The following is a 7824-nucleotide window of genomic DNA, read 5'->3' as shown; positions in this document are numbered from 1 at the left end:
AAATTGACTGTAACCTCCTTTATTACATATATTTCCGTGTCTTTCAACAACACGCGAAGTTCAAACCCTAACTAACGATAGTTTTTTTGCCTTACGTAAATCATAATTACGACGACCACTAGCGAACTTTGAAAAAAAAAAAATTAACAATACGGATCGAAATCTACCACTCACATCCCACAGATATGACTTTTGAAAACATTGAAGTTAGCTTCTGCGCCCTGAAAGGGCCGCTAAGATGACTGTCGAAGCAAGTGACCTTTGATAGAGCAGATGTCGCGTGTTATGGAAAGGCGCAGTAAACAAACTACGAAGGTGCAAGCCGCTACCTAGCTTGGTAAGAAAATCTCGTAAAGGGGAACTCCATAACTCCACCTGTTAGACAAATGCGTTTTTCAATAATAGTTATGATATGGTGAAAATAAACCTTGTTACTTAAAAATAATAGCATTGCAAGTTCTTTGGCTTGTTTCCTGAATGGTATTATACTACCGCCCTTTTAAGTGATGATGATTTTGCAAGTTGTACATATGTATGACAAGATTTGGAGGAACTTTCTCTTATATCTTAGGCAAAAAATTCCTTAATTGCATATAAATAGTAACAACAAACAACCCTTGGAACACAAACTCTTTGACGAATTCACCAATACCAGTCTGGGCCTAGTTGTTCTAAGGCCGGATAACGCTATTCACAGGATAAATCGCTATCCAGTGGATAAGTGTTAACAAAACAAACCACGCTATCCACTGGATAGTGGTGTATCCCCTGGATAGTGTTATCCACCTTTTAAACAACCCGGGCTAGGTTCAATCAGCGAATATTTATTGATGCAGTGTATCTTTTCTGTCTTAACGTGGCCGAGTAAGAGTGGTTGTTATTATAAGACAACTAAAGCAATATATCATCCTGGAGTAAGCCATTCTATGATAATCATTTACATGTATAACGCTGAATCACGCTACATCTACATGTACTCACACATCGCTTTTTGAATACGTCCCATAAAGCAGTGCTTCCATTGCCGTCCACTTGACAGGGAGACACCCTGGAGAAAGACCAAACATTGTTAGCTAACAAAGCAGAGGAGAGGGTCTGTACTTGGGTTTAGTATTTGGGTTAGTAGTTGCACACCTGATTACCCAGTTAATTATAACGTTCGGCACACACGAATGGACAAGTCCCGTGACAAGACCCCACATTTAGCTCTTTTAGGAGTTTACACGAGGGGACTAGTTGCGGGGAATAGTCCCCTGTAGTGTTTGCATGAGGGGACTTGTAGAAGGACATCGCAAAATTTTGGGGGAAAGGTATTGTTCTTATCTCTTTCCCATTCCAAAAGCGAAATTGCTAAAATAAATGTAACAATGAAATATACCAGGAAAATAAAAAATGTAAATTAACCACAATAGCCAGTTAGTGAAGCTAACATTTCGAGCGTTACCCTTTCTTCAGAGCAAAGCACACTATGGAAAAGTTAATTGAAAACCTGATTTGTTGTCAAATTATTTCCATTCGGTCGCAGAGACTTGTCCCACGAACAGTTCTCACGAAGGGTTTTTGAAGAGACAAGTCTCTGGAACTTGTTCCTTCATCTTGTCTCTTGCCTTTGATTTTCGTTCGTAAATGTTGTCCTGTTGAACATCTCTAGCCATTCCAAAGTCTGTCACTTTACAAGTTTCTCTTTCACCAACCAACACATTACGAGCTGCCAGGTTTCGGTGGATAATCTAAAACAGAGGGTTGTAGTGGCATTTGGAAACCCCAGACTCAACACAACGAATCAAATGTATTACATAATATTTGCCAATTACTAGCGTACAAGCATTTCGACGTTATACTCCATGTACATGTATAGGTATATTACATCAACAGGTAGTACACAAAGGAAAAAAAAAGGATTTACAAGTTTTGTATTAGCTGCTTTGTTTAACCCTTCTAACATCGTGTAATGATAGTAAGAAAAAGACAGTAAATTACTATATATTGAGAAAAAGACAGGAGTCGAAGACATGACATGATACGACATGAGATGTACATATCTCCTTTAAATGATTTGACAAAGGCACTTCCTATAATCAGGACGATCATATCCTTTCGAGCAAATCTTTTTACCATCCTGGATGGCATTGTACGTAACGTTCACATGACGATTTTGTTACCGTGCATGACGATAGCCTCGTTACAGCGGAGTCACAGTACAAGGTCACAACATGGCGCAGTGGAAACCGTTACAGTTCGAGGTTTCCATCAAGCACGTGCAAATCCGGTCCGCAATAAGTCAATAAAGGCGCAACAATTAAAGGTTCAATAACTGAATACATCACGCACTCGTTTTGATGAAAAATAAGACATTTCATCAGCGACTTGCCAAGCAAACTTCATCAGCTGCTGTGACGTCAAAGTTGTTTTTAGTTTGATATCCGGGTCTTTCTAATAAGTGTCATTCAGTCCACGCCTCTTTCTCATGTATCCCAGCAGGTCTCCAAATGGAACATATTCTATCAGCACTAACAACGGCTCTGAGAAGAAAACGAGAGAGAAGAAAAGAGACACTGGTGATTTCAAACAATAATGGGATCGTGTCTGGACAAAGATATATAAATAGCCAAAGCAGTGGTGAACATGATTTTCAATGGAATAGTGAAGCTGTAAATGAAGAATCAGTCTATTTTGAAGTGATTGTGAGTGCAACGCATTCATAAATTCATTTATTTGACTCAACAGTAAGTAAATAGAGTCGAGAGAGATTTCAAAACATTGAGCAGCGTTTCTTTAAGGGTTTCATCTCAAAGTTTACCAAATTCAGTGACGCATCCCAGAAGCTTGATGACATGAGGATAAGGCTTGAGCTGTCTCATTATTTCAAGTTCTGATAACAAATCTCCCCTGTCTGTCTCGCGAGCTTTCTCTGCAATACAATCCCAAATGAGATTCTTAAAACTCAATACTTATGATTTATACATTGATGTCTCACAGCTTCTGACTTCAATGTGCCCAAATTTTTGGGGACAAACCCTCATTACATCAGCAACAATTTAGAACAACTTTTTTCGTTTAATCGTTTTGGAAAACAAAGTTGGAAATAAGTGACATTAGTACGAAATTAATGATATCAGGATATCACACCAATCATGTTGCTGTGACGGAATACCAGCACCAAATCATTAGCATAATGAGTATTTTAAAGTCTCCCAAGACTCCAAGCTAGAAATGGACGATTAGCATAGCACAACATAAATTGCACTATTTTGCCAATATTTTTAAAGCATTTCACACCTCTTAGCCTTTTAATAGCCACCCGTGTCTTCCCGGGCCGTCCTCGAAGATCTATTGGTGTTCCCTTGGCAACTTGATCAAACGCACCTTTACCGATTATCTTCTCTAGAGTCACGTGTTGTCTAGGAACCTCCCAGGAGCGAGTCGACGGATAAAGAGGTGCGGCTTGGTGTAGCGTTTGGTGAAACATTATTGCCTCTATCTTCTTTGGCTTTGAAGGGAAACTCCAGAATTTTGAACCCTGGCGGGATCTTCGTCCAGTCCAATATTATCCGTTTCCATTTGAGTCTAATGCGCGAAAAGTTATTAATACACAGCTGACGTTTGCAAATTACCTTTTCTGAAAGCGAGATGCAAGTTGAACTGAGTCAACTGCATAACTAATTCAGACCAGAAGAGTGATGAAAACTTAAGAGGCGCCTTCAATCTTTGAACACTGGTAACTTAAAAAGCGCTACAGCGATGAACTTCAAATTCGACGACTTGCCTAAAATTTATCTGCGAAAACAAGTATCGCGTTTCATTGGTCAAGGATCTTGATATTTCCATGGCAAGCGTATTTTCACAGGCATGCTTTTCTGTCATACTTAAAATTCATTAACCTTCTTGATGTTCTAAGCCTTCTTTGTCGGTTTTTGACTATTTGCAACACTATACTTATGCAATGCACGATGGTTAAAGATGGCGTCTGTTCAGAAATAATAAAGCCATACGACGTCATCTCTGTCTGTTATGGACTTCAAAGGAAATATCTTTAAACGTGCTACAAATCGTTTAAGTTTCTCAAATAAATGACAAAAAAAACAAAAAACAAAAAACAAAAAAAGAAAAGGTTGATGGCCTCAACATCTCTGCCCTCCACCCCCAACCCCCCTCCCCCCACAACACCCTTCACCATGAACTGAAGGCTAATTACAGTCAAACAAAAGGCTGCTCCTGTAAAACTTTATATTGACCACTTGAATTTTCTGTTACGTAAAGACCTACATGCATTTTGCTGCTTTCTTCATTAGATGCTGCTCCATTTACCCTAAAAAATAACCAACAAATAGGCCAATTCCGATATATTAAAATTCTAACTCGGCTCCGAGGCTTAGGAGTTAAAAAGTCAAAATTCTCGCTTATTCTGGGTTAGCTGAATTGGGCTTTGAACAACCCGACCTAGAAGCTCCGCTTTTAGGCTTGGCTACATCTTTATATAAAACTGGGGAGAACTCCATTGCGATGGTTCCAACAGGTATAGACATATCTTCGTGGGATCGACTTTGCATCATACCCTAGTAATTTGCCTCACAAAATTACCAGCGAATTTACTAGTTGCCTTCGCAGTCGAACAATCCTTAATTTTCAAGCAACTGCTAATCGCCGCCAACATGGATGATATATAACAAAAGATTTATACCAAGCCTCTTTTGTTTTTATCATCAAACATAGCCGCCAGACCTTTGTCATTACACTCTCAAGAGATTGGTTGCAAACCATCAATAGCGAATTGGGAAACTCCATTAAAAATGGAATTCAGCTGGGAGATGTAAATACGAAAACAGTTTGAAGCAATGCTTAAGATATTAAGTCGCAGGTCAACAACTTTAATCGTACAGGGTGATACGTGAAAGTCTTAGGCACAGTCTCCAAGCTAAGTTTTTTTCCAGCCAGCAGTTAGACTGTCGTCAACGGCACATCACAAGCTGGTAAGAAAAGTGAAACTCAATGCACGCCAAATAATTACACTCAGGTGGTGTCCCCTCATTTTTTGTATAAGTTTTAGGATTGTCCATTTAATTTAACAGTGAGTAGTTTGTATAGTGTGATCGTCCGGGTGAGTGTAGTTCTGAAAAGAACTGTTGTTGGTGACTGACGTTTCGACAACCTGAGCGGAAGTCATCTTCAGAGTCAAGTGAATAGTGTTTGTCAGTCGATGATCTTATAAGTCTGGTCCGTTGAACGTGATTGGTCAGTATAGCCATGATAGTATTGGCTGAAAGACTCGTGTAAAGTTTGTCATCAGTCATTGGTGGGTTTCGATCCGTCTATTGTTAGTCAAGTAGGTCGGTTTTGGTCCGTGTATTGTTAAGTCGGTCTGTTAGAAGTCCGTTTGTCGGTTTCGTTTCTGTCGTGGATAAGTCGTTTGTAAGGCGCCGGTAGTTGTTGACATCTGTTAAGAGGCGTTTGTTCTAGGTTAGTGTACCAGCTTTCCAGGGTCAGTCGTTGAGAATAGTTTGTACTGTAGGTTAAGCACTGAGCAGAGTCCCAGTCAATGTTGTGGTTTGTCAGTTGATGATGTACAGCAATTTGATTGTTGGCATCACCATTTCTCGTGGCTCGTTTGTGTTCAGTCAGTCTCGTGTTAAGGTTTCTGCCAGTCTCACCAATGTAGGAAGCCTGGCAGTCGGAGCATTTGATCTTGTAAACTGCTCCCTGTCTGTCGTTAGGTTCGTCTCTGTCTTTCACGCTGATCAGTAAGTGTCGTAACGTAGTTGTAGGTTTGTGGGCTACACGAATGTTGTAGGGCTGTAGGATCCGCGAGATGGTCTCAGAAGTGCCCTTAATGTAAGGTATAGTCACTGTAGTAACAGGCGTAGGGTTCCTGTTCGTAGCGTCAGCTTCAGTGGGTTGGTAAATGTTTCGTCTAATAAAGTCAGCGTTGTAGTTGTTTTTGTGAAAAACACGTTCAAGGTATCTGTTTTCGTCACGTAAGCTGTCCGGTGTGTCACAAACTAGTTGCGCTCGTCTCGTCAAAGTCTTTATAGTCGTGGCTTTGTGTGAAGTCGGGTTGTAGGATGATTCGTCAAGTAATCTGTCGGTATGCGTCGGTTTTCTGTTTGTAGTGTTTACCGTTGTACATCGACTTACTTTCGGTACAACGGTAAACACTACAAACAGTTGCATGGAACAGCAATGGGGTCGCCTGTTTCTGTTGTTGTCGCAGAAATTGTGATGCAACACGTGGAGGAACGCGCCCTTGCAACTTGCCGAGAAACGATACCGCTTTGGTTACGCTACGTTGACGACACCTTTACCGCCGTTCACAAAGACGAAATTGACGATTTTCACGACCACCTAAACGAACAGAACGCCGACATCCAGTTTACTAAAGAGATCGAATAAAAAGGGAAAACTTCCTTTTCTAGACTGTTTGGTAAGCCGCGACAACAATGAACTACGAACGACAGTGTACAGAAAACCGACGCATACCGACAGATTACTTGACGAATCATCCTACAACCCGACTTCACACAAAGCCACGACTATAAAGACTTTGATGAGACTAGCGCAACTAGTTTGTGACACACCGGACAGCTTACGTGACGAAAACAGATACCTTGAACGTGTTTTTCACAAAAACAACTACAACGCTGACTTTATTAGACGAAACATTTACCAACCCACTGAAGCTGACGCTACGAACAGGAACCCTACGCCTGTTACTACAGTGACTATACCTTACATTAAGGGCACTTCTGAGACCATCTCGCGGATCCTACAGCCCTACAACATTCGTGTAGCCCACAAACCTACAACTACGTTACGACACTTACTGACCAGCGTGAAAGACAGAGACGAACCTAACGACAGACAGGGAGCAGTTTACAAGATCAAATGCTCCGACTGCCAGGCTTCCTACATTGGTGAGACTGGCAGAAACCTTAACACGAGACTGACTGAACACAAACGAGTCACGAGAAATGGTGATGCCAACAATCAAATTGCTGTACATCATCAACTGACAAACCACAACATTGACTGGGACTCTGCTCAGTGCTTAACCTACAGTACAAACTATTCTCAACGACTGACCCTGGAAAGCTGGTACACTAACCTAGAACAAACGCCTCTTAACAGATGTCAACAACTACCGGCGCCTTACAAACGACTTATCCACGACAGAAACGAAACCGACAAACGGACTTCTAACAGACCGACTTAACAATACACGGACCAAAACCGACCTACTTGACTAACAATAGACGGATCGAAACCCACCAATGACTGATGACAAACTTTACACGAGTCTTTCAGCCAATACCATCATGGCTATACTGACCAATCACGTTCAACGGACCAGACTTATAAGATCATCGACTGACAAACACTATTCACTTGACTCTGAAGATGACTTCCGCTCAGGTTGTCGAAACGTCAGTCACCAACAACAGTTCTTTTCAGAACTACACTCACCCGGACGATCACACTATACGAACTACTGATACTCCTGGGTTCAAACCATTTACAGTGAGTAGTTTGCTTGACATTCCAGCTTAAATTTATATCTAACAGTAAACGTTTGGGGTTTAGAGCGAGGGTTTTTCAGAGTTGTCATAAAAAGTCCGAAGAGACTGAATTGTACCTTGCAAATGCAATTTACTGCAACCGCGTCATACCACACTCGTAAAACAAACAAGTCAAATTAATCAGAATAAATAAGAATGAACACATAGATCCGCCGAGATATATAGAACAGGAACAGATTGGGAAAAACTTGAGTAACCGTAGTGACGGATTTTGTATAAAACGATGGTTGTTCACCAAAATCTCTATCAGGGC

At 40.9% G+C, this 7824-nt stretch overlaps 1 pseudogene across 1 annotated transcript; it reads right to left on the bottom strand.

The window, feature by feature from the left end:
* Positions 1–1541: 1541 nt before the first annotated feature.
* Positions 1542–4654, bottom strand: LOC145493684 (tyrosine kinase receptor Cad96Ca-like; annotated as a pseudogene). The gene is made up of 6 exons (XR_014050151.1): positions 4569–4654; positions 4267–4405; positions 3280–3567; positions 2801–2911; positions 2332–2522; positions 1542–1730 (listed from the first exon to the last, which is right to left on the bottom strand). The product of XR_014050151.1 is annotated as a tyrosine kinase receptor Cad96Ca-like (transcript).
* Positions 4655–7824: the final 3170 nt, after the last annotated feature.

This window comes from Orbicella franksi, chromosome 7 (genome assembly GCF_964199315.1).
Source record: "Orbicella franksi chromosome 7, jaOrbFran1.1, whole genome shotgun sequence".
In the NCBI taxonomy this organism is placed as follows: Eukaryota; Metazoa; Cnidaria; class Anthozoa; order Scleractinia; family Merulinidae; genus Orbicella; species Orbicella franksi.
The sequence above is the reverse complement of the archived record's forward strand: the minus strand, read 5'-3'. Positions and strand labels throughout refer to the sequence as shown.